Genomic DNA, 27,740 nt, shown 5'->3' with positions numbered 1-27,740 from the left:
GATCTCAAAATCAATACTTTGTCTTTGTCAATACTTTTGTCTCTGTTCAATTGTTTAATTTTGTTTCATTTTTGTTTAATTGATTATTTTAGTGAACATATAAACACATGGCACGTAATTCATAAATACAATCATACAGCTATATATTTGATTTGATTCTAATATACAATCATTTATATATCATTTTTACGTGACAAACCTTTTTACCGTTGAACTGCCCTCTGGTGGCTTGTAAAATAAAAAGCTGCAGATAAGATGCACTGGGCTATAAACCGCAGGGATCAAATTATGAGAAAAAAGTTTCGTCTTTTTATTATTGAATCTATTCGGGCTGTTGTGAAATGGGGTACAGGAAGGCATTTCAGGGGTGAAGTGAGATTTTAACAAGGTCCCTGCAGCAAATCTGTCCATCCAGCCATCCAGCCATTTTTTGGCTACTTATCCTCACTATGGAGCCTATCCCAGCCGGCTTTGCTCACCAGCCAATCACAGGGCACAGAGACAAATAAGCAGTCATACTCCCAGAAACACCTCAGGGCGATTTAGAGCGCCCGTCGCACCTACCTAACCACTTCACTTTAAATGGGCATAAAGATACCACTCAAGAAACCGTTGCCAAGTTTTTTTGAGGGGACAATTCATTTGAGGCGCACAGTAGCAGGCGCCTCGTCTCGCATCCCACTATGCAATGCAGAGTTTCATGTAAGTGGGAGGTTCATTTTGTGAAGAAAAGGAAGCAGGGGGTGTTCTGCGTGGAGCTTTCACGTTTTCTCCCTCATTATCAGCGCATAGATGTGGTCTCACCCGCGCCGTGCGGCACCCACCCCGCCCACTTCCCTGTGACCGCGAGTGATGTGATATTTCCGGAAAAGTTACCGCCTAATTCCCAAGGTGTTTGAATTTAATTAACGCTTAAAGAAGTGGAAAAAAGGATGAGAAGCGAGAAAGGGAGCTTATGGATGATTATGAAGTCTGTCTTCTCCAGCCTATGCTAAGCTAATGCTGCACGTTCAACCGCTGGGCATCTCAATGTTTTTGTTTTTTTTTAAATCCCCTCTGAAACAGTTTTTCAGTCAAGTACCCCTGAAACATCACAAAGAGTTTTTCGATTGGGGGAAAAAAATTGAAGTTTTTACGATACTTATTAAACTTTGGAACGACATTCGGAGCAATCTAGCAATTCCGCAAGATACATCATGCCACATTATCTGTTTTATATTTAGGTAGACTGTCGGAAAATTGTGTGTTTAAAAAAAAGGCATGGAATTATTTTCATGCCACGGCGGAATAAAAACATTCAATATGCGGAGGCGGCACGGTGGAACGTGTTTAACACAGCCGCTTCATGGTTCATAGCTTGCAGATTTCTTGTGTGGAGTTTCCATTTTCTCCCTGTGCCTGTGCGAGTTTTCATCGGACCCCAGTTTCCGCCCACTTTCCAAACATGCATTGCGCACTCCAATTTTGCTCTTAGGTGTGTTTGTACAAGTTGTCGTTGGTCTCCGTGTGCCCTGCGATTGGCTGGCAACCCGTTCAGGGTGTCCGAAGACAGCTGGGATAGGCACCGGCACGCCAGTACGAAAGTCATTTATTTCTTTTTGGTACTAAAGTGAGCAGGTATTTTAGGAAGTCAAGTACGATACAGTAGTCATTTTTAACCTTGGCTAATTAGTACAAAAATAATCCATTCCTTTAGGTATTAAATTACCCCAGTAATTATTACTCACGTAATCGATAGTGATTACTTTAATGTATACAGAAACTGATTATATTAATACATAATTTTGCAAAGTACTAGGAAATAATTCCTTTAGCAACAGCCGTGTTCACACACCCCTATAGCCAAACAACCGAAAATAGGGGAAAAAGACAGTGATAATCGGGTATTCTACATTTAAAAAAAAAAAAAAAGCGCGTGTGTGTTTGCATGCCTTTGGGCTCGAATTAGTTGAGCATAAAATCCAATCTAATTAAGTTTCTGTCCGCATGAAGAGCATTTTGTGATCTTAAAGTGACCAAGGGTGAAAAAAAATTCTGATGAACTCAGGAGAATTCTGCTAGCCGACACCTCAGTGAAGAGTAATGAGTGCGAGAAAAGCAAATGATGCATTTCGGCGTGAGATGATACGTATATACGTGTGTATATAGAATCCCAAAGGCTTTATCGCTGACTCCAACACGCCTAAGCTGTGATAGTACTTAAAGTCGAATACATAATGCAGTATGTCGGCTGGATGGGGAAACGAAAGATGTGTCGACGTGGACCTGGCAAGTTTTTTTTTTTTTTTTCCTGCTTCCACCATCACTGTCACACACGCACCTAATCCTGGCGGGGGATCGTCAAGAATCCCATGCATAATGAGGCGAGGCAGGGATATTTTGCCTCGCATCAGTCAGGCCGTAGCGCACGCGCATTGATCGCTTTGCGGCTCGGCGGGAATGAGAAGTGAGCGGGCGCGTCGGGAACGCTGGGAACAGTTCGTGCTGGAGAGCGGGAGGATTAGCCCGCCGTCCATTCAGCACTTTTTTTTTTTTTTTTGCGGCCCGCAGAGCACAATCGCTGGGAGGGAAAAAGTGGGCTCTGTGCAAAATCCAGCTAATGTGTTGCAGCGCGTGTCAGTGCCTAATGAGCGCTGAGTGACGGGGTGAAGAGGTTGCGGGCTGATGATTACGATCAGGTTAAAGGGCCAGTCCGTTTATTCACACATTTTCAGCTGTAAAATCTTCATATTTTGTCTACAATTACCTTGATGCCTACATTATAGGTCAGGTACAAGCAGAGGTGAGCAACTTCGATTTTTTTGCTGGTCCGTCAGACCTCAGTTCCCTGATCCCCCTTACGTCATCGTCAGTCCACGCAACTATACTGTTGTACTGCACTTGAAACGCAACACAGTAATTACAAGTGTAACATGAAAACAAAGTCAACTAACACTCAGCTATAATACATTATCACGTTGATCAAGCTGCATCTGGGACGAGAATGCCATTAGCAATCTTGTCCACTGGATGGGATTATCATGTTTTACATGATATCCTGATGCTGGATGTAGGGTCTCATTTATAAACAAGTATAGGACAAGTGTAGAAGAGGGTTTTCTTTCAAATTCGTTTCAATCATCTGTCACATACACTACAAGTAAAACAAAGTATTACTGAGCTTGAATTTATTAAAAAAAAAAAAAAAATGCTTTTAATGAGGATTGTGATAATAATTTTTTATCTTGCATTTCCTGGCCAAGAGCCAATCAGTGAAAGCATGCAAATTTGGGACATCTGACGTAACGTCTATCGCGACGACTACAATGATGGATGACAATAGCACTTCCGACATTTTTTAATTTGCTGTTATTTTGAGCGCTCCCGTCATTCGTCGGACCGTCGGCGAAACGGCGTCCATCTGCCAGTCCGTCGGTGCTGACAAAGTGCTCGGCTCTGCATATAAATATTATTTTTACACATTTTTCCACGGTTGTCCACGCATGCTCGAGGCAACGGTGATCACAGGTCACCTGTTGGTCATGTGCGATCACAAGCTGAACCGTGATGAATCGTTACATTCGCCAAGCGTCATGTCAGTTTCCGTCAACAGCAAGTGGAAAAAATGTAAAAATATTAAAGTTACATGAAAAATAATGTATTCATATTTATTAATTATAAACGAATTACAGCGAAAGTGACAAAATATGCTGTTGTGTTTATGCCGCGGGCTGCTAAAAATGTTAAAATGGACGCAAATTGGCCTTAGCTTGGAGAGCACTAGTATAGACGGATTAATGCTCGGTAGCCCAGTTAAAACCGATTTTTGACGGTTAAATTATTATTATTAAATTATTCACGAGCAATCCGGTAAAAATGGATCTTTGACGCGAATGGGAGCGAAGGAGTTAGATAAGGAGTCACATGACCAACCTATGGTTATCGCTGCCGGAATAACAGACTGTTCCATGCTTCCACAGGGAATATGTCGCGTGTTGGGGTAAGTGAAGGAAAAAACGTCAGCACCACGGACAGCGAACAGACTCCTCGCAAAGCGTGGCAAAAACAGGCAAAAATATTGTTCTCTCTGCTTTTGTTTTACGTATTTGTCTAGCTGGAGGCACAATGGGAGGTGAGGATTTCGCCCGAGAAGGAAGATAATTAGCATCTGTGGAATTAATGAGGCCTTCTGAAGCTTGTTTGACAGTGCCAACGATGACAAGTGGCAACCATTGACAATAAGGAGAAAATGAACAGTTGTTAAGCAGCATTGTGTCTCCGCGCATTCATAAAACTCAAATCGCCCGTTAAGCCGAGAAATGTTTGAACAATGATGATAATGATGGGCAATGTCATATGGCGTCGTGATCTTTCACCGGTATGACGTGAAGTGAAGACCGGATCGACCGCCGCGTCGCCATCGCCATCAAAAGTGCACTCCGTCTCGGGTTTTATACTTTTTTTAGCTTGAGGTTTCCTATTCGTGGAATGCAATTTTTTTTTCCGTATTAATGTCTGAAACCGGTTTGTGGTTGCCCAAACCCATATTTGAATTCTTACGCAGAATTTATTCCATTTTTTTTCCTCTCTGGATTTCACATCAAAGGGAAAGCATAGAAAAAAGACATCAAGGAGCTGAAATTTCACCCAGATGCTGATAACATGTCAGTGTTCAACAAGCAACAACCACTTAGTTATCACACTACCAGAAGTGTGAAAATCACCCAAGAATGGTCAAAATACTGCACAAGGGTTAATGCAGATTAAACAGATTCGGGAAAAAATGCTACTCTTTCTCCTAATAAGTTGAAATATTATTTCATAATATTGAATAGTATTTATTATTGACAGAATGAACCAGTCTATGCCTTCAAAGATCAGCCAAAATGTTCTAAAATGGCTGTCAATATGAGGAATTTATACGTCCACCATTTTGAATATATACAATAATTGTCATTACAAACAAAGTATCAGGCAAGCTCCATTTTTCAAGATAGCACAATATCGTGAACATTTTCCAACCCCTCTTTCCACGTCTTTTCTTAGCGGTTCTTAAATTGGGTGAAAGGGTACCCCTCGGGGTACGTGGAGGCAAATCTAATACAAACGCCATTGTTCATTCATAATAGAGCACATTTTCCTGTAATATTGCTGTAATTTGTCAATTTATTTTCAAGAATTTTTGCACGGATGCTATTAAAATCTTATTTACCTCCTGAAGCGCCTTCACATACCCCGAGGAGTAAACGTAGCCCCGTTTGAAAAGCAGAGTTTAAGGCACACTTCCAACACGGTAGCGGATATGTATTTTGGGTGGAAAAAAAGAACAGTACGTTTGCCAAGTGAAATGACATTATTAATTCATACGCACATATCCAAGAAGCCATTAATGTTCCAACTGTCCCATTTAAATGATCGGGAGACGGATGGACAGTAAAAATGTAAAAGAAAGATACCCCAAAGAATAAATAAGGCTCTGGGCCAACGAAGTTCATAAAGAGCTAAGTCTTCAAATGTTTTTTTTTTTTGCGAAGGTAATGAGGGATGTAATATAGCTGATGAAATTGGGACCCCATAGGGCTCAACAGACAGAGACGGCATTAAAGCCGGTCGGTGATCACAGCGCCACCGGCTTTTCTCCTGGTGCAATAACCTCAAATGCCGCTGAAATCGGGTAAAAATTGATATTCTGCGCCGGAAGGGGCTGGAAACAGGCATTTTGTGGTTATGTTGCCATGATGAGGAGGGATATGAAAACGCATGGAGTGCCAAATATTTGATCGGAAGGTCCGGCACATGGCAGGCACTCCCGAAGAGATTACAACCGTCACGCTTCTTTAAACCGGGGGAAACGATTGCTCTTAAGTGTATTTGTGGTTTTTGCCTGATTCATTTGGATCATTCTGCGGGCAGATTCAAATTCCTCTTTTAACTGTAATATGTGTAAATATTTTCCCGGGGGAACACTGGCATTAGAATAATTGACTGATCAACGGCAGCTTGGAAGAATAATGACCCACTAATCAGTGGTGCAGCATTCATTGATTGACATGCCGATTGATTAACGTTTAAATGAATAACAATTGTAATGACCAATCGATTCGTGGCAGTGGATATAATCATTGATATGTCCACTTGCAACCGTTGCATGAATAATGAGTACGTATTCATCCAGTCAAAGGATGCTGTGACTGTATATACAGATCACTGCTCGAAAGAATGATGTATATATATATATATATATATATATATATATATATTAGTATTTGGGGAGCAATTTTGCTAATCAGTGCCTTAATTGAGGGGCAACTTTCTTATTTTGAGGAGCAACTTTTTTATTCGTTTTTTTTTTTTCCCCAAATTAGTCCCAGGGACCTAATGCAAGGGTTTTATTAAAAAAAAAAAGGACAACATAACAAATGAGCTAGTACAACTATGAAGAACTCGATACTCGCCAGCACTAGTATGATTGTTTAGCGACACATGATTAGCGACACAAAAAAATTTGGCTAAGTCACGATGCGACTCCACAGTTAAAGGTGAAGCCAGATTCCAAGTATGGGCAGAGTTCACCACAATTCTCCATCCGGAGGACTTCATATTTGAAATGTTAAGCAAAACCATTAAAGTTTCACGTGTTTCATTTTCGATCGTCGCGTCGGAGTCCTGCGTTCCGGGTCATCACGTAGGTTTAAAAAAAGATCATCAAAAAGAAGGAGTCGCAATCATCTCGGAAATGCGAGTGAAACATTGGGAGAAAATGTCTAGACTGAGGATACGGGAGCACAAAAGCATCAATAATGTGTTTGCATACTCGTCTTGGGAGAGAGCTGAATAATTCATACCTCGCTGAAATATATTCCTTCCTCTTTGCTCCCGTTTCCCAACTAATGGCTCTTCCTTTCTGCTTAATTTCAGCCTCCGCATCCCCGACCGCCGTCTGATGGCGCGTGACGTCGCGCGCAAGTGTAACGCTAACAAAGCCGGGCGATCTCAGCAGTCAAAATCATTTTTATAATGTTGCCGACGAGGGAGGAAGGGCCGGCGCCAAAGCGCGCGGATGATAACGAAAAACATTTCCAAATTAAGAGCCGAGGCGTTGTAATGAGGGCTGAATTCAACGCCGTGGCTATGACGACGCGGTAGCATGAAATACCGGATACCGCCAATAGCAAATACGCCAATGCGCGCGGGTCAGTATCGGATTTAGCCGCCGATAACCTTGAGTCGAGTCAGAGGCAACAAAAACCACGTGGAGTCCAGACACGCAAACTGCGAGCCGAATTCCAAGGAGACCCGGTCAAGCCGGAGACGACAAAAACCACGCGGAGTCCGGATTCGCAAACTGAAGCAAGGTCGTCGGACTTAGCCGAGCGGAAAATATTTTTGCAAGTCCCACGGGTACGAGTGAAATTCAGTCAGGGAAAACATACGGCGTGCCCAGTCCGGACTCAAGTACTACAGCAAAGTAGTCGGACTCGGCCGAGTCCAACTACAGCCAAGGTACTAGACGAGGACGTGTCACATTCCAAGGAGTCCAAGTCAGAGACAACGTAAATCATGTAGTGTCCGCACCGGAGTAGTGCAGCTCGCAATGTAAGTCTATGCATTTCTTAGGGTTCATTATTATTGCTCTTCCTGTCTTTTTTGTTTTATCGCCTACTTTATTATTCGCTCAATTGTGGAATGCAGTCTGCTCGGGGAAGTGAAAAGAATACGAATTTCGTTGCGTAGTATTGCTATGCATGTGAAAATCAAACTCAAACTTCTTGAACAATCTTGAACAAAAAACGTTTCCAGTCCAGTATGGAACACTACGTGAAATTCTTCGGAATTCGTCATTTGATTTTCAAAAGGTTTTCTGGGATGAATAAAGTATGCATCCGTCCCTCCGTGAGCGCGGGTTACTTATTGCCGTTGACAAAAGAATCGGTGTGAATGTTTGCGTCTTCTCATTTCTCCAATTCCAGCGAAGGTGTCAGAGGCGGGAGAACGCAGGAATGAAGACATGGCCATCGGCAGACCCGTATCGATCTGGAAAGCGGCTCCGTGTAACTTAACCGGCAGCGCAATCTTGTCCCGAGCTTTTTTTTTCCCCGGTCGGAAGGGATGGCGTCAGACCATTTGTCCCGGGAGCCAAGTAAGTTTTTTTTTTTTTGGATGCTCACTCTCATTTGTTGTGGCGCAAAAGCGCAATTATGGTCGGCCTGCGGAAAAGCATCTCCTGCGAGTACAATTGCCAGCAATGACACAGCCTGAATGTCAAGGTGGTAATTGATAAAATAGTCCCTCTCAAATTGCACATGGTTCTTTTTCCCGCCACCCTATCGAGGCAGCGAGCGGCACGGCTAAAAATAAAGCCCTTTCAATTTCTATCGCCGTGGCGCTAACGCTAATGAGTGTATTCGTTTCGCATCGTCATTGGGAATAAAGAATCAACATTGATCGCTCGTCATATTGCTCCTAATAGATTTTGCACCCCCCACCCCCACCCCGCCCTGCGCCTACCTTTCCCAAGTTCCTGCGGGACGAGCTTTTACATTGTAATCTCCTCACGAGAAGGCAGTTCTGCGCAGGCAGCTAATCACGAGGGCCGCTCAACACAGTTGGCTCACCAATTGCGCAAAATGTATTCCGGTAGACGTGTACTGTATTTGCACCATGCTATTTTTGAAAACCTTTTCTCCCATGTAACAAGAGAGGCACAAATCCAAAGAATCAAGTCCAATGAACAAAGGGATCTTTCGCGACTAAAACCGTCAATGGCAGCGAATGAGTTCGGTTCATCACGCAAATATCAGATTCGCACAGTTTTGGTATTTCCTCAGTCAACTTTACGATGTGGATGATGCTTTCTGACCGTTAATGACTTTAAGGGCACAAGTGTGTTAATAACTTGAATTCACTGACCTCTTTATGCGTTTCAGACTATTAGATTTGTATTCACCTTTTTTTTCACCAGGAAGCGATCCATTGAATTGACATCACTTCTGCGAGGATTTCCTTGAGAAGAACTTACAGAAAGCGGCGATTAGAAGTCAACAAAAGTTCCCAAGGGTGAGAAAGAGGAAAATAATTCCAAAAAAAACAATCGTAATGATATTAAAATTGTTAACGCAATAATGACAACATTGAAAGATAATATGAAAATTTAGATCTTAGTTAGACCTTAGCCACAACCCTGTAAAGCAGTGATGCTCATCTTTTTTTTTTCAGCAATGTGCAACCTTTGTGTGTGTGCCTTTTTTACCCACGTACCCCCCTAACCTTCGATCTACATTTGTCATGGTATCACTCAGTGTGTTTTCTTATGCAACCAAAGTAGATTCATGCTAGTTTGTAAGAAAATGATGTCACTGATGAAAAAATGAAGGAATACAAGAAGTCACTATACCACAATTTAGCAATACGTTTCTTCACGTTCCAAATAATTTGCTCTTCATTTGAAAATAAAAAATGAATCGTTTCATGATCTTGGATTTGCTGATACCTGAAAAAACCCCATTCAAATCTCACGCAGTCCCCTAAAGTGCCTTCGCGTACCCGAAGGATACTGGCGCTCCCGTTTGAGAACCGCCGCTTAAGGAATTTGTCCGGCGTGCTCAAAATCCGACGAAGACAGACGACAGACGGAGCTCCAAAAAGCACCATAGGATCGCTGTCGGGCGTCTTTCAGCCTGCATGGGCAAGTGCGCGAGCGTTACAAAGGCTTTTATCTCTCAAGGATGCTCTCTCTGTGAGGAAACACTCAACTTGTATTATAGCTCCAGCGCCGCCATGAATAACCATTTGGCTAACATCGGCATCAGCGTAGCCATCCACTTAAGCGCAGCCCTTGATTGCGGAGGGACTGCCGAGGACAGGGAGGGCGCTTCAACCTCACCCGGGGGACGCTCCTGGCCCCTTTCAGTAAAAACTCACAAAAAAACCAAACTAATGGAAGCCGAGGCCTGCGTAGCCATTTTTTTTCTTTTAAACACAGGCCACGTTTTATGGTAATCATAAAACGGGGGGTAAATGGATGGCGGGGTCGCGAGCGAGCGATGTAGCGCGGCAGCCGCTTGTCCGCTCAATTCTCGGCGGCGCGAAACACCCGCGCTTCCGTCCCGTCGCCTCGCTCGTTTTCACCCGCCGTTTATGAAGCTCTCGGGGCCAGTTGATGAAAAATTCATTCGCCCGGTGGGATAAACAGCAAGCTCCACGCCAAGCGCCGGATGTTACGTCCCGCCGTACTTGCGACGGGACGCTCGCCGTATGTCGCGCGCCCCGAACCAAACGAGCCGCTTCGGGGGGGAAAGACGAAAACGCGGCGATAGGTTTGCACGCTTTCATCGATGCGAAAGGGAGCGCAGCTTTTCTTCCTTGGCTTTGAAATCGTCAAAGTTGGACCAAAGAAAATAAAGCCGTCAGCAGAAAGAAGACAAGTGCGCCATTTCTGTTTTCTTAGTACATTTTCTACTTTTGTACCAGCTTGTACTTGCTGAGGATTCGCAATATGTTGAGCTAGTTGGAGGGGTTGTAATATGTAACTGTAGTTCACGAAAATGAAAAATATGGAGAATTAGCCTTATGTTGAGAGGACACAAATTCACAGAAATGAAAAATATGGGAGACTGTTGTCACATGAAGGCAACTGATAGAACTTGCCTGAAATTAAAGAAAAAAAAATCTAAATCTGATGACAAGTGGCATCTTGCAAAAGGAATAGGGCAGTAAAAACTGGATGTTGCATTTTGCTTGGTGAAGAAATTAAAAATAATTGTCCCCATAATAAAGGGAAAACTAAACTAAGATAATGGTAAAGGATGGGTTATATCACGTGGTAGATATTTTTTTGGTGCACCATAGACCGATTATCGATCCGAACATTTATTTTTTAATTCTGACGTCCGATAATACGGTAAATTAACTTTAAAAAAAAAAAACAGTTGATGGTGGTGCTTACCCTCGGAACACAGCACTTCATTTTATTTGAATTATATTGCAACGACATTTCTGTTTTTTGACATTTTTGACAACTCGCTTTATTGTAAACCATCAGGAGCTATTGTGTTCATTGAACTTTCTAAGTTATGCCGATGACTGGGAGCTCTGAGAACACCGATATTAAAGCATAAAAAATATTGTAGTCCTGCGCAGTCAAGAGTCTGCCATCGCAGTTAAGAGTTCCATTGTGACTCAGGCGCAGGACTTATCTGAATTTGCACAAAAAATTATTGGCTTCCGAGCCGTACATACGCGTAGCTGTGACATGAGCAATGAAGATATGCTCATCAGATGAATTTAATCTCACTCTACTGGAATTACATTCAGAGTCCAATTCAAACGTGAGACAATGCAATCCATATCCGGAGCTCGGCAAATCCATCCGTGCAAGAAATTCATTTCTTTGGGTCTGTAAGATTAATAGCAGGCCGAGGCGGGGCGGGATAAGAAGAGCGCAAATACTGTACCTTGCCCCCCTGCTGCCCACCAGCTAAGGCTAATTTGCGTCGCGCTCACAATGGCCATTGTGTTAAGATCATATTCTCATCGGCGCAAGTGCGCTGATTAGCGTCGTGTCCGCTGATAACCGAGAAGGGAAAAGCCTTTAAGATATGAGCGGCTCTCGAGGAGCTTGCTTGGGAGTTGCTTGCGCAACTTGGGTTTGCCGACTTCTCATCTATACTCTGCAATTCAGATTTTATTCCAAGTCCAAATGGTCGCAAGGACATTTGATGTTCGGAACGTTCTTGCGACAAGAAAAACTGCACTTAAAATTAGAAGGAGAGCAGCTTTTCTTATATACGTGGGCTGTGGTACCCGAGCCAAGACTCAGACTGGAGTCCGGACTTGAGGAGAGATCTTCTGGCTTCCGAGTTGACGCTGGCTCCTTGGCATTGGACAAAAAATGACTGACTCCATATAGTTCAATAATGTTGTTCCACCATCCATTCATCCATCCATGTTTTAGATCCGCTTATCCTCACAAGGATCGCGGGCTTGCTGTTTCCTATCCCAGCTGACTTGGGCAGTGGGCGGGACACACCATGAACTGGTTGCCAGCCAATCGCAGGGCACACAGAGACAAACAACCATTCACACACCCCATCGCACCGCGGGACAATTAACTCTGTCCAATACACCTGCCACGCATCTGCATGGAGTGTGGGAGGAAGCCGGAGAGAACACAAACAGGCTCGGGGAGAACATGCAAACTCCACAGAGGAAGACCGGAGCGAGGTCTGTTTGAACTCGGGTCCCTGAACTGCGAGGTGGATGTGCTAACCACTGCGCTACTGAAATGCTGTTTTATTCCCCTGAAAATGTACAACCTTCTCAGAAAAAACAATCCTTATTTTTTAGTACGGTAAAACAGAAAAAGCATCGCAGCACACCTCTTTTATTCTGTCACACCAGTCGACAATGGACTTAAGATTTTTTTTAACCAACTATTAAAAACTGGCATTAATCATAACGTTTTTGAAACAAACATGAAGCAAACTGCAGATTTCATAAAAAGCAGTCACTTCCGCACATACTTTGACAATTGGAGCACAACTGCACCACCTGGTGCCATGGATGTGCAATTACATTTTGCATAGCAAAAGCAAAGTCTGTACCCCAGCCTTGTAAGGTTGTACCCACAACCCCATTTGAAATGGACTGATTTAAAACAAGATCAATTCACATCTAATTTCACATAATCAATTATTCCCGCCACATTTCCCAGCGAGATTATAGACTTTATTTCTTTAACTGGTTTTCTATTACTTATTGCAGATTAGAAAGCGAGGTGAAAAAATAAACGAGGCGAAAGATGCGCCGTAACGCCATAAACTTCAATTTATGTCGTGGTGGTCCCTGCGAGGAGCGTGTAATCGCAATGACACACTGGTGTAATCCATTTAAAACACTTTGGCTCAGGCCTAAGGCGGCTTTGACTCCCACTGCAGGCTTTTCTTTTTTTTTGTTTTTTTTTTCCCCCCCTGCGCTCGCTCTATTCAAGCTAGATATGTTTCACTGACTGTCTGCAATTAGCACGGCTGCCTGGAGCCGGCGAGCGGATGTTCAAGTCGAAACACCTTTTGATCATCCTCATATGAAGTGTGAGTTCATTGTCCAAGAGAAGAGGCGCTTTCTCAGCCATCCAAGTAAGCCCGGAGCAACGGTGCCGCCGGATCTCATCGCCTAAGCAAACATTAGCTCACGCTGAACCTTTGCACCCGTGTCTGCAGGGGAGGCCACCGCCGAGTTGTTAAAACGGTGACTTATAATCTTAATGGAGTAAATATACTGGTGGGTTTTATTTAATGCAGGGTGGCCGAGAGGTCAACGCTAATTGAACTAATTGCGCACTCGGGGGGACAATACGAAACGGCTCGCGGCATGATTTAGACACCAATAAATGTTGGCCGTGCGGTACCGGAACTAAATGCCACTGTGGCGGAATTTTTTTTCTGTCCATGCATTTCGTGGGAATTTGTTGAGGCAAGTCTCGCCACCGTGCCAAGGCCGCACGGGATGACGACATGTCTGATTGAGCCAGGCACGGGGAACTTGTATTAGGGAATTTGTTTCTCAAAAGTATTCATGGCAATGGTAGCTCTCAGTGGTATCCACCCATCTATTTTCGATAGCCTCTTATCCTCAAAAGGGTCGCAGGCTTGCTGGTGTCTATCCCAGCTGACTTCAGGCAGTGGGCAGTGGACACCCTGAACTAGTTGCCGCACAAATTCAGGGCACACTGAGACCAACAACAATTCATGCACTGAATTGCACCTAAGGACAACTTAGTCTGTCCAAAACACCTGCCATGCATGTGCATGGAATGTGGGAGGAAGCCGGAGAGAACCCACACGGGCTCAGTGCACGCCTGCTAGCCTCTGCGCCACCGAGCCGCCTCTTGGTGGTACCAGTCAGAAAAAAGTGGTTTCAACCATCCCTCGTGAGAATATCAAGTCAAACTCTAAAGCGGTCACGTTTCTTTCCGAGTATTTCCATAGATGCCCATCTGGCTCCTTCTTACTGGGATTCTATTCGCCGAGGCGTTCACGAAGCAGACCGTCACCGGACGCCATCACCTCGTATTCTTGGAGGCCTGTTGTTTCCTCTGGACTTGTGACGCTTTGTCTGTTTGAATGGTTATTTGTCTTTGTGTGCCCTGCGATTGGCTAGCACGCATATACACACACGTACATGTTATTTTGGCTCCGGCCCCGCCCGTTGTCATCAAAGTTTAAGGACATTTTTTGGGCTCCAAATACCACATTTCCAGATAATGTCTGCCTGGTGCCATGTTAATAAGGCATCTCTTTCCCGGACCTGCAAGAAATAACACCAATTCTCAGAGGATATCACATCCCCCAAGTCAACAGCTCAATCTCACCTTCCTCGCCCACTTCCATCACCACCCCGCACACCACCACCCATCTCCTCACCCACTTTCATTCCGACGAGATGGATCGTCTCACCCTCAATTCCACGCTTCCTCAGACGGAGAGATTGATTTGTCTGCAGGACTCCTCTGACCTTTGATATGATCCAATAAGGGACACATGGCACTAACCATATTAGCCAATCAAAGGGGGGGAGGCACATTAGGAGTGAAAGGACCGTGTTCCCCTTCCCCGGAGGCGTTCCCACAGCTACCTTTTTCCACAGCGCTCGGTCGTCTGTCCGTCTCTTGCCGACCGGGAGGGCGTGCCCAGGGGGAAACTAAAAGACGTGAATTGCACTTTGCCTAAAGGCTCTTTGCGTCAAATTAAATTTCAACATCGATCAACGGGAATGCTGCTGCACATGAATCTTCTTTCCTCCGCCTCTATTACCCCCGTCAGTTTATTTAGGTATTCTGTTGCTATCATCTTGGGTATTCCCACATTTTCCTTCAAACGGCATTCCTTAGGGGGGGACCTGATCTTTCCAGACTCTTCAGAGGATTTTGTCTGGGGTTGTTGTGATGCTATGATCAGATTTAACTGCGCGTACAGGCGAAAAAATTGAAGGAAACTTTCTTCCCTGAAACATACATGATATGCACAACACTTTAGGAAGTATTTTGGGACTTTTTTATGCAGAATAGTAACATTCCATAAATGTTGCAGATTTCGCAGAGACCAACATACATATATAGTGTTATGCGTTGCATGAAATAAAACACTTCCCTGCGGCAAAAAAAAAAACCTTTCCTGCAACATTTAGTTCATGGAAGTCCCCAAGAACATTACGGGATTCAGGTTAAGCTAATCAATGAAGTAATTGAAAGGTTTGCAAAGGTCAAAAGTTGTCCGCCTGCGCCCCGCGATGGTTCTGGGGTCTCAACAAAAACATTTATATTGCACACTGTTTGCGAGTTGCAGTTGAAAGGATTAATGCAAAACTTGGGGAAATGCATGATAAAACATGGGGTTTTCAATATGCCCAAAATTGACAATAGTTCCAATTTTTTTGATGGCAGTAAATGAGCCCGACATGGGCTCAATTTGACATCTGCAAGGTGTATTTTCGACCTCCCATTTGCAAGCATTTAGAAGCGACGGAAAGTCAGCATATTGAAAGTTGAGATGTTTTGACAATCTATGCAATTGTTTAGCCTCCTAGTGATTTTTTTGTGTCTGCTTTTCCTTTGATATCACACATCAAAAACATCTAAAAGCCCGAGTTGGGTCAAAATTTCCCCAGGGGTTAAATCTCCGTATCCCCTAACGTACCTTTGCGTATCCCCAGCGGTAGTACAACCGCTGCTCTTGGACAAGTTTGCTTTTAAATAAAAGGCTGCAAATGACCAAGACGTCCTTTCAAAATAAGCATTGCAGCGATTCTCTGCCAGGACACGTAAAAGCCATAATTCTACTTCGATACACGTGCCCGCGACGTTCGCTGAGGACTCCAGTCCTCAGAAAATAGATTTACGAGTCGTTACACAAAAAAGACGACGAGACGAAGCAATTTCAAGAGGGAGTGCACTGCGCGCCGAAAGGTTTTGACAGATCCCGGCCCGCCCCTTGCTGGAACACGAAGTGGAAGCGGACCATGCTGTGAATTGGACAAGCGGCGCAAAAATGAGATCACAAGACCTGCCATGTAACAAGACGCTCCTCCTCAGCACCGTCGGTTTGTCATCTCCAAACTAGCAGAACTGAGCTCCCAAAGCCGGGGTCTTAGATAAAGACGAGCCCGGTATGGCCTGAGCGTCGCGGGGGAGACTGATCCCCGCTCTCCCACAATCCCTCATTGTTATTCTCCCATGATGCCGAGCGCCCAAGCACCGGCAGGGCTGGCTGAGAGGGAGATGGGGGTGTTTACATGCGTGCTCCTTTTCAGCTCACTGTACACACAGGATTAAGGAGGGATTGCAATGTTCTAAGCCTTAAAAAAGTAGAAATCCCATCTCCCTTGACTGGCACTCCGCAGTCATTCTTTACGCTTTCTATCATTTTCCAATATGAAAGAAAAAAAAAAGGAAATCATCAGCATTAATCCCTCAATTTGTCAGCCGTCGCAATTTTCATTTTAGACCAAAACCTTGATAGGCAGCAGAAAATGAATGTAACTTTGTCAAAGCCCACACAGGATTCCAAATGGCCAGATTGTTTGGGGTGCACACTAGGGTTTGTGATCAAGTCCGAGTCGAGTTCGGTCGCAAAGGTCCAAGTCAAGTCGGAATCACAGAGGTCCGGGTCCAAGGTAAGTTTCAGACTGTAAAGTCAGAGTTGTTCAGGTCCGAGTTCAGATCAGATTATGAACAAACCAAATTTTATTATACTCAACACAGGAATAATAATAACAATAATAATATATAGTAATAGTCAAACTCTGTCGAAAACAGTTTTTTGTGAGTCCAATAGTCGGGTGTGGGACAAGTCTGAGACGAATGCTATGGAGTCTGAGCCAAGTCTAAGATGAGCAAAAAACTAAGTCGAGTCCGGACCAAAGCACCACAGCCCTGCTTTCTGCAGGTTTGGATCCTCCCCAAAAGATGCTTGGATATGCACGGTGCGAAATGGTTGAAGGATGGCTCATGTCAAAAGCGGGAGGATTTGATTCGGTTCGGCTCAATGAGATTGCGATTCGCGCTGTACGTTTGAGAGGGGGATGACGCAATTACTTTTTTTGTTGTAAATTTCCATGAATTTGACAGTACTGTAAATTTGCCATTTCTTTTCATTCCAAAGAAGACTATTTGAAATGCATTTGGTTCTATTTCAAAGTTCGACGATACGGTTCCCTCTGATGTTATCTCCTAAGTGAGTGCAGTCTTAGCGTTGCAAGCATTGTGACTGGCCAGCTATAAATGAGCTACATGAAATATTTTCAAAATGGAAATGCGCTTATCTTTTTCACAGGTTCATTTTACATTCATGTCTCGGGAAAAATCCTCATTTCTATTATCTCGGCTGTCAATGACTCATGCCGTCCGCGTTCACTCCTGACGTGCGTGCGGTCGGAATGCGGGAAAGCTGGACGGGAGAATACGTTTAGATGAAAGTGCTCAAAGCGCGTGAAAGAAAAAAAAAAGGGAGCGTACGGCCCTCTGGATAGCGGGAGATCACTGTCATAAACAACAACGGCCTAATTTGCCTGTTGTACGTTTAGCCACGATCCTCCAAAGAACGCCTGCGTATGGATTCAAAATGGACGTTCCAGACCCTGCATTCGCTTTCCCGTCCGCTCACGTCTCTTTAATTCCACCCAGAATGCTGGGATTCTCTGCGATCATTTTCCGCCCCGGAATTCCCCGGGATGCTAGCTGAGTAGGGTCTAATTGATTTCTCTTGTTGGGTTCCAGGCTTGGAGCTGCGCAGAGAGATGCCTTCTTCCTCCTTGCCCTCATACCCGTCACAGCGCCGGCGGAATTTATACAGCGAGAGAAAAACAGCGTATGCAGAGCGCTCGCCGGCCGGAATGCCAGAAAGGAAGCTATAATTGGGAAGAAGTCGGCGGCCGGATCACATAGATCAAGCTTAATAGCGTTCGCGGCTCCCGCGGAAGGAAAACATTGTCGTAGCGCAACTTAACAAGCGTCTGATTTACGAGCGCGGGCGCAGAAGTAAACAGCGCAGGTGAGACGCTTTTTCGTCCGGCGCAGCATTTTTAGACATTCGCCAGGAAAGAAAAGGTTCTCGTGCACATTTGTCACACTAAAAGCGTCAGTAGGACTAAACAAGGAAACACACAGATGTTGAATATTGTATGACGTGCATCGTCGGCATTTTTGGATGGGGGTGGATCAGCAGGCCCTAAGCGTACTTTTTTTTTTTTTTTTTTACATAAATGTACACATAATTGCTTCAATTTGAACTTATTGCCCGGCAGAATTTGTGGCCAAGAGCAAAGAGGGACTGGTTAGACAAATCATAATTACACAAATTTAGTCAGTGCAATAATTTATCCAGTCTGCATTAAATATTAAAAACGCATACTGGGGGAAAAGGATGTGGTAACTCATAAACACAAGAACATTGCTTTCAAAACCAATGAAACGAAAAACATGCAGAGACAAATATATTCAATCACATTGAGTATCAAGCTCTACTCTGTATTTGAAGTGAAACAAAGTCCTTGAGTAAATTAAGCACCTCGGCTCAAAAAACGCTTGAGCCATTTTTTTTTTGCCTCGGGTGACCGTTTATTCAGTGTACACTGTTGGAAGAGGTCAAGCTAACCACAGCAACAACTGGGACGACGGGACGACGAAAGGCCAACTTCAAACTATGGATCAAAGGGAACTTTTATTTTGAAACAGACGCCGGCATAACGCCATTTGCTAGCGATTAGCGCAAGCTCCAACGTTAGCTGCTAACAGTGACGAGCGGCACTACGTGCTAGCCGCATAATCGGCTAGTGCCACTCCACTTCCTCATACAGGCTGGCAAAGGCAAAAGCGGTCGTATGATTTTTGAAAGATTAATACAGTCTCTAATTACGACCGTATCTACTGTACACGCTTCGTCCGCACTTTCCACCGACAGTTCACACCGTTGAACAAACAATCGTAAAATTGACATTAGGTTGGGAACACATTCACCTAAAAACACATACATACCATCCATCATTGGGCTGTCGCGTCGGACCATTTTGCCTATGTAAGAGTTTTTCTATTGTAACTTGTTGCTAGGTAGACGGTGTGGCAAGTTTTTCATGTTATTAATTTGTTATCATGACTATAATTATATATTGATGAATAAATGATGGAAGCCTCTCAAGTTTTGCTACCACAGATACTGGCAAATACATAAATAAATAGAACACCAGAAGCTGAGCGGCAGTGTGACAGCAGTTTTTTTTTCTTTCTTTGTTCACACTGGCATGCAAAGACACACTATTTTAGGACAGAGCAATGGTTTAAAAAAAAAAAAAAAAACGGTCATGCCAGGTTCATCTAATGATTTTGACTTAACAGGCTCATTATAAAAGCATCTCAAAGGGATAAGGATGCTTGGATCCCCAAAGCATGGACCTCCATCAAGGTGGTCCCCACGGGTACATTCTTCAAAGTGAGGACTTGAGTTTTCTGCTCAACTAAAAGGTACCATGATCTTTGCCAAGAGAGCCAAGAAGAGAGCTTTATTCATTCATTCCCCATTTCATAATGATTTTTGACATCTGTAGCCATCGTTGGCAGTGAATGAGTTAAAGTCATTGACACGGAAAGTTGAAAAAATATAGAAAATTAATTGTCTCAATGATACCTCGTTTCTGTACTCGCCAAAATAAATACAGCGGGCCCCCGTGTTACGACATGAATCCGTTCGGCAGTTGGGCTCGTAAGACGAATTCACCGTATGGCGGGCGATCCAAACCTTTGTTAAACAGCAAATGCGTTTAGAAGCCCAGGTAAAAACATCAAAATTGTACATACATATTAAAAATTGCTACCAAAATAGTATAGTAAGTGCTACGTATATACATGTATATAATCAGAAAACATCATAAATAAAAAAAAAATAGAAAGGATTTATTTATCTTTGAGTGGCGCTCCTTATGCCCATATTCCCTAGTAAGGGTAACCTAGGCTAAGCTAGCTTGGTATTTCTTGATTATCTCCAGCTTGGTTTCCATATAAATCATCTTCTTACTTCTCTCTTTAACATCACTGGCAATCTTGGGACCCATGGCTAACCTTTTCAACTTTGAATTAAGCAGTAAAATGCACTAGAAATACAGTTTTGTAACCACTCGCGATAGAACAATGCTTCACAGTTCCGCCATTTTGAAACGAGTGAGGCCGACCAATAGCAGACCAGCATCTTCGTGAGGAGACGCTGAATAAAACCGCAGACCAGCATTGTAGTGACGCATTGCATGGAAGCAGTTTGACGCCAATAATAAATAAGTGCAATTACCTAAAAACGCCAGCAGATGGAGACAAAACAACACAAATACAGCCAAGCCCCTAGGGTCATGACAGTTGTTTTTGTTGCAAAGTCGGAAAAATACCGTTAAGTGCGAATGAAAAAAACTCAGTATTCCACGTCGCAACGTGAAAAAAAACGTAAGCCAGGGACGCTGTAACACGGGGGTCCACTGTAAGTAAAATTGGTAAGATTCTGTTGATTGGTGGAGTTCCTTTCCATCGCAGAATTCATCGATTGCTTTGATGACGTCACACGACTCAAGAAATAACAAATAACGCTCCCGCGACATCTTGTGTAGGGATAGGCGATTATTGATAACAAATATCGCTGATACATGGCTTTATTTCAAGATATTAGTACTCACTATTGCAGTCAATACTAGGGGAAATTTGGATGAACACTTTTAGTTGTACTTAGTGATTATTTTAACGATTGAGGACATGCATTAGTCTCAGTCTGAAATGTTATTGAACATCTCTCATCTTGAGTAAAGGCCATTTCTTTCTCCAGTGTCATGAAAAGAATCTTCAAAAGAACGTTTGCATAGACAGAAAAAAATGACTGAGTACTACTTGCCTCATTTCAAGATATCAGTACTTAAGTCAATACCAGTAGCGACCACATTTTATGATCAGGAGCAAGAAATTAGAAGAATGGAAAATTGTCATGAATATCATGAATATTTTTCAATGAAAATGCTCAATTACAATATAGGTTAAGTATCCGAAATTGAAAATTGAGATATTGAGATATTCTAATATTATACTTAATTCTTTTAAAATTATATGTAATTCAGGGAGTTAGATCAAAAATTGACAAAGTTTCTGCAATTTGAATGTAGCAAAGTTGAAATCCCTAGTTCAGAAAAAAGTGCGTAAAATGTTTTGGCACTCGCATCTTTTATGGGTGTAAATTGTCTACTCATCCCTTATTTTCTTGCACTTTGGTTCAAATTTGAACCTTTTGACTGCTGGGAAAGGAAAGTTGAGAACTTGTTTTTGTAGAAATCCTGAAATTGTATCTCTAGCTAAAACACTTCTAGTCAATAATTCAAACCAAATATGTCTGACAGAAGCCTGGTTTTGTGAAAACGCATCAAGTCAGTCTTTGACATTATCTGTCATTTTTTTCAAGGAATTTTCATACATCAAAGTACTAGTGCTATCTGTGCTTGGTATCGGTGACGACTCATGGACGCCCGGGTTACTGCGTCCCTGGCTTACATTGTTTTCATGTTACGAAGTGGAACGTTTTTTTTCCTCCCCTCTTTGCGGCATTTTTCCCGCTTTACAGCTTTAACAACTGTCATGACCTTTGGGGTTGGCTGTGTTTATGTTGTTTTGCCTCCCTCTTCAGACGTTTTAAGGTAATTGCTCTTATTTTCTATTGGCGTGAAACTACCTGCACTGCAATGCGTCAAGAAGATGCTGGTCTGCTATTGGTCACTAATATGGTAGAAGTAAAAGATGATTACCATGGAAATGATGCTGGGTAAAATTAAGAACTACGAAGAAGGCTAGGCTAGGCTAGGCTAGGCTACCCTCACAAGGGATTATGGCCGTAAGTGGCTCAAGTAAACGTCACTCCAAGGTAAATAAAATTGCATTTTTCCTTGATATATATTTTTTATTTATTATGTTATTTGTTTACATGTATATTATATATAAGAAGCACTTACTATACTTTTTTTTTTTTTTATGAATTTTTAATTTGTATATGCAATTTTGATGTTATCTGAGGTTTTACACACATTAGCTAATTAGCATAGGTTTCTATTGCCCGCCATACGACGATTTCACCTTACGATCCCAACCCGGGAACGGATTTGTTTCATATGGCGGGGGTCCACTGTACGTAGTTGTACTGGTGTTGGTGTGGGGAAAATTGGTATGAACATTCCTAATAATTTTCACAAATGTGCGCCAGGTTAATGAGGGGCCAAGTTAATGGGGGAGGGAGATCTCAAATGGGGGTCTGGGGAGCAGTGGGGCCAAATTTTGACAGCAATAAATACATACACACAATCTTAAATACCTCATCAACTTTGCTCAACTTTTGCATTACGATCTCAGCTTTCAACAAGGCCACTACCTTTCAGAATCTACAAACAAGTTATTAGTTCTACATTTTAAAAAATGCTCTTTAAGTGTCATAAAAACTTTTCTCAGCATGCCCCCATTAAAATGCTGCGGTTGCTGCATGTCGCTTTTTTTTTTCAATTCATCAGTGCTTGACAGTGCACAGCATGTGGCACGAGCGATGTATAAATGATGAAGGACGTGCGCGGTGGAACATCACGCATCCCAACTTCACCGCGCATGAGAAGATGCAGAGGGAAAAGTGCTCACTTACTATACACGCCGAAGCGGTCGAACTGTAAAGCATCCGGTAACTGCCAAAGAAAAACGAAAGGGGGTTCATGAGAAGGAGCTTGCAATTGTCTCCCAATCCGTGCATCCAAGCGATTTACTTACCGGGGCTTGAGGGTTTTATTCCCAAGGAAATTCCAGAGGAGTCCTTTCATCCAAGTCAGAAAACAGCGATGCCGTTCTTATTCCAAAAATGAGATTTTTTTTTTTTTTTTTTTAATGAAACTGTAAAAGAAAAATTCCATTAGCCATCATGAAAAGTCCAACATCTGGGATGAGCAGGGGGGAAAAGTAAAAAAAAAAAAGATTAAATAAAGATCAATATGTAAAGGTGGATCGGACAGATGGTACCTGCTCTCTTTAGCGCTGCCTGGACGAGAGCGCCAAGAAGAAGACGAGCAGGGAACAAAACACGCTTTTTCCCGAGGAAACGCAGCCGCTGCGCGCTGTCAGATTTACACCAGTGCGCGCACGCAAACACTCACACACATATGCACTCACACGGCTCACACGCTTGGGAGGAGAGAGAAAGCGAATGTGTGTGTGAAAGAGAGGAGAGAAAGTGAGAGTTTGAATTTTCCACTCCGGCCACAAGAGGGCAAGATGGAGCAGCAAACGAAATTAAAAAAAAAAAAAAAAAGGAAAAATTATGCATGCTACTGACTGAATATTAAAATTATTTTTAAGCAGGGAGACTACTTGCTGGTTCATGGACGCTGAAGAAAAGATAGGGAGTGCCAATTATTCTATGTGGGAAGTGTTACAAGGGTACTTTTGATTCACATGATAAATATATAAATTAAGAAGAATGCAGAGTTCAAAAGATGCATTGAACCAGAACTGCTTGCGCTATATATTATAGTTCCTTAATGCACCATCACCATTTCCTATTAGTTTATATTTACAACTCATGTGAAATATTACGCTAAAATAGTAAAACAGGAATGCCACAGATGAAGATTTATTTTAAAAAAAGAAAAACATTGAACAATTTTTTTGCATTACTTATTGTTACTTACTTTTCCATAGATTTCGATATGGATTTTAATGGCAACAAATTGAAATGAGATCTGGAAAACGTTTGTCGTGAATGAATTGTATATTTCTTTTAAATCACTTTTTTCTGACTAAAATAGTTACAGATTTCGAGTATAAGGGCTTTTAAACCTTAAAGAAATAATGTAGAAAAAAAATGAATGGTTGCACTCATAGAGTAAAAGGTATATTGTTATAAATAAATTTCAAATAAGTTTAAAAAAAATTCTTGAATTTTGATTGAAATGTCAGAGAAAAACCACAGTTCTTAAGTATTATTAATGTTATACGAAGCTGATTTTAACACGTTCGCGAAAACAGAAATTGTTTTGGACGCTCCAGCTTACCGTAGGCGTCAGGTAAATTTTGATGACGGTGCTACTTCTTGATCGCTACTGCCACCTGCAGCTCAGACGTCGAATGACACTACGAGAAAACAAATTCAATCGACACAACGAAATCGAACATGGCGTAATTTAATATTATTAACCAGGCCGGAACATTATGAATATATAAATAAACTATTTTATAAACATATAAAATAGTTTGTCTTGGTAGCTTTATCTAAACCTGCGTGTCAAATAAATGTACAGTATTTTTTTCCAGGTCCATTGAGGTCTAGCTACCAGTCGAGTGAGTCAAAGAAATCGAGTTTTGGCAAAAGATTTGTCAAAATTAATTGAAGACATTGACTACATAGGTTTAATTTCACTTACCTGCGGGAAATAAACAGAAGTACTCCACAACCCGCTGTCAAGCGAGCGGAAAATCGAAGGGAGGAACGCCAGCGGTCTCGTTTGAAAGGTGACATGTGAAAGGTAAGCTTAACTTCAATTTATCTTGCTCCATCTTATATATCGTCGTGCATTGTGGTTGTTAAAGTTTTATAATAACGCGATTCCTCCGTATTTGCGCCTTTTGGTATTAATTTTGAGAGCGAAACGGCATCACCTGTTCAGCTGTTGCTTAATGAAAGAAAGGTTAGTCAAAGTGAGGTCCGGGGGCCATCTTCGGCCATCCTGCCAAAAGTCTCTGACCGGATGCTATTCAAATTTAGGTAGCAGGCAAGGGCTATGACTCGTGTCTGCAACTTAGCAACACATTGCTATATTTTGCTTCCGCTATTACTCTTCTAGCAGCTCTTGCTACAGCAAAGATACTAACAAAAATGTGGTCTTAACGTTAACTCCAGTGCGGGAACGGAGCCACTGTCGTCACTGTATCATCACTGTATGAATACCCTCGATAATATTTTATTTTCCACTTATTTCTATATAAGATTAAAGGTCTGTCAATTTGAAAGTGTGAACATGTTTTTTCGGTGATCATTTACTAAATAATGCAGTGCACAACATATTTACACAGTTTGTAATTTGCTGAAAGAAGAAAATTATGCTTTTTTCTAAAACCGTTAAAATTAATGTAGAAACAGATGATGTTGCCTTGCCCTCGGCAAGGGTCCCAGTTTCTCATTTGGCCCTTATACAAAAGTAATTGCTGCTCTGCTTTACGGGGGACCTTGAATCTTCATTCAATATAGAATTGTTTTCATGCATGCGATGTATGTAAGGCTGTATCCTCCTGTGACCCAGCCTTTTCATTTGTGTCCAATCTTGTGTCCATTTTGTCTCAGAAAGACGCAATGTTCAGTGTATCTCAACCAAACGCATGAGACATCATTGGGAAGGCCAGGGTGTCTATACTGGACACACTAGGACTTCGGACCGATCCAAATCTTTGTATATCAAAAGATATAGACCAAAAAATTCAATGATGCAACCCTTGTGAAATATGATTTTTTTTCAGCCAAGTACCCCCCTAAAAAAAACTTGCCGTGCCATACGTGTCTGATTTATTAAATGTTGAAACTACATTTGTTGAGTTGTCTCTAGGCGTATTTTATCATTTATTGCTCACATCATTTCTTTGACTTCTGGCCGTAATATTTTCATGAATGACTATGCGCATCCATACAAAACGTAAAAAATATAAGGCATGCAAGATTTTGCAGAGTCACTATTACACAATTTATCATTGTTTCATGTTCTAGTTTATTTGCTCTTAATTTCCAAAACAAAAATGCACAGCATTAAATGTGATTTGCTGATAGCTGCAGAAACCCCGTTCGAATCTCAAGTACCCCCCTGAAGTACCTTCATTTACCCCCCCGTTTGAGAACCTCTGACAGAAAATGGGTGAATAACCTCATTCAGTATTACGTTTTCTTTGAAACTACAGTGCATTTGCTAAAGATAAATAAGTGAATTATTACAAATGTTCCCATTTGCGTTCCCATTTGTCTTTACAAAATCTAAGACGACTATGATTGGTGTCCCTGGAGGTTGCATTTACTGCGCTGAATAATGAAGAAATTAATCCTTTTTAATAGATTTCAGTTTGCATTAAATTGATGACAGCAAACCCACGGGCCCCACAATAACCTCAAAGCCTATTTTAGCAATTGCTTCATGCTGTTTATTTAGTCATTATTTCTTTCTTCATTGGTAATTTTTGGTTTCCAACTTCCAGCAAAAAAGGTTTTTTTTTTTGGATTCCCTGTATAGGGTTGGGTCCTAGCGATGCCGCACTAGCACACAAGCAAACAAAAGTGACGAGGCTTTTGTGCCTCTGCCAAATTGGGACTTGCGTTCTGCACCCATTGGAAATCAACAAATTGAGAGCTTCCAAACTTGCTTTGCATGACAAGTGCGAAAAGGGCTCGTACATTTCAGCGCCCCCCCCCATCTCTCCTGTCACTTTTGGACTAACCCCAAGTATCACTAGCAGCTGTCCAGGTGTGCCCATTTTGCAAATGGATGTTTGGAAGGCGTGAAAAAACTTTGATCAATTTCGCATTTACGCATGTTGATCAAAACAATCGACGGGCTCGCACAATTGGCTCAACCGAAGCAAAGGCAAACCAAAAGCTAAATCATATTTTTAGAAGTGCAACAATCGATTCATCCACAATTAATTGATTGTATCTCGATTGTATATCTGGCCGATAACAGCATTAATATCAAGGTATCGGTACCCGTGACGACAGCTGATACCAGTATAGGCCCCCGGCTTGTGAATATTTTACAATCGATAGCTAGAAATTAGACGTGAAAAAGAATTTACATTATGTCTTTAAAATGAACTGAAATTGATTTAAACAGGAAAAAACACCGTTTTTTATCTACCTCAGAGGTCATTTTGCCACGTAGTGTCAACCAAAACGACATCACAGTTGTTCAGGGCTCCGAAGGGCAGTCACCGCTTTATGCGTTCGATCAAGTTACGTTCACAAGCTAAGCCGCGTTTGATCACTCCCTGAGCCATGTGAACTTTTTGTGTTTTTTAAGTGAAAATGATGGCGGTTACGTCCCAAATTAGCAGCTAGCTGGGTGCTATGCTAGGTCCCCACTTTTTACTGACGTGTGTTAGCCTAGAAGGCTAGTGGTGATTCCAGACAAGGGAAAATAATTTGATTTATATCGTGCATTCGATACACAAGGTAATTCAAAATGATGTTCATGGTAGTCTGATTTAACGTCTGCTTTCAACGTTGTGTCCGTGCTCTGGCTGGATGTGTGTGTGCAGAAAGCCATATATGGCTTTCACTACTGATTAGTTGTGGCTAACCAATCTGATGCCGCTATGGGCGAGACAGAGCTGGAGCGAGCGTCTTTAACACGACAGTCAGATGCTGTGCAAGTCTCCGTGATCAGACAGGCATAATGACGGAGTTTATCAGCCAAAAAGTTCATCATAAACGATACGCACCACAATATCGGCATTGATAATCACCCTGACCGATAATCGTCTTCCCTAAAACGTGTCACGGCATCAATACCGATCTGCGGTGTATTCTCCTGTTTCTGAAGGGCTCCTTCGTGACTGCGGGAATTCTGACACCGTTATTATTATTATTCGGGCTCCTGTTGCACAACTCTCCAGTATAGATTGGGCCGAAACTAGCGCTGGATATCCGCCAAGTGAGCAATCGAAATAAAACCGGAGACGAGGTGATATT

General features: G+C 42.4%; 1 protein-coding gene across 3 annotated transcripts in view; it reads right to left on the bottom strand.

Annotated features, from left to right (window-relative positions):
* ptprda (protein tyrosine phosphatase receptor type Da) overlaps nt 1-23,187 on the bottom strand; it is a 292,760-nt gene extending 269,573 nt beyond the window's left edge. For all 3 annotated transcript variants that reach the window (XM_088424682.1, XM_088424666.1, XM_088424683.1), the window contains exons 1-3: nt 23,039-23,187; nt 22,793-22,912; nt 22,671-22,710 (exon numbers count right to left, since the gene is read on the bottom strand). The gene's annotated coding sequence lies outside the window, so the exon portion shown is untranslated. The remainder of the gene's footprint in view (nt 1-22,670; nt 22,711-22,792; nt 22,913-23,038) is intronic.
* Nucleotides 23,188-27,740: the final 4,553 nt, after the last annotated feature.

The sequence above is a fragment of the Hippichthys cyanospilos genome, chromosome 1, assembly GCF_059441005.1.
Source record: "Hippichthys cyanospilos isolate Australia breed blue-spotted pipefish chromosome 1, RoL_Hcya_1.0, whole genome shotgun sequence".
NCBI classification, from domain to species: Eukaryota; Metazoa; Chordata; class Actinopteri; order Syngnathiformes; family Syngnathidae; genus Hippichthys; species Hippichthys cyanospilos.
Note: the sequence above shows the minus strand (reverse complement) of the source record. Positions and strands in the feature narration are given on the sequence as shown.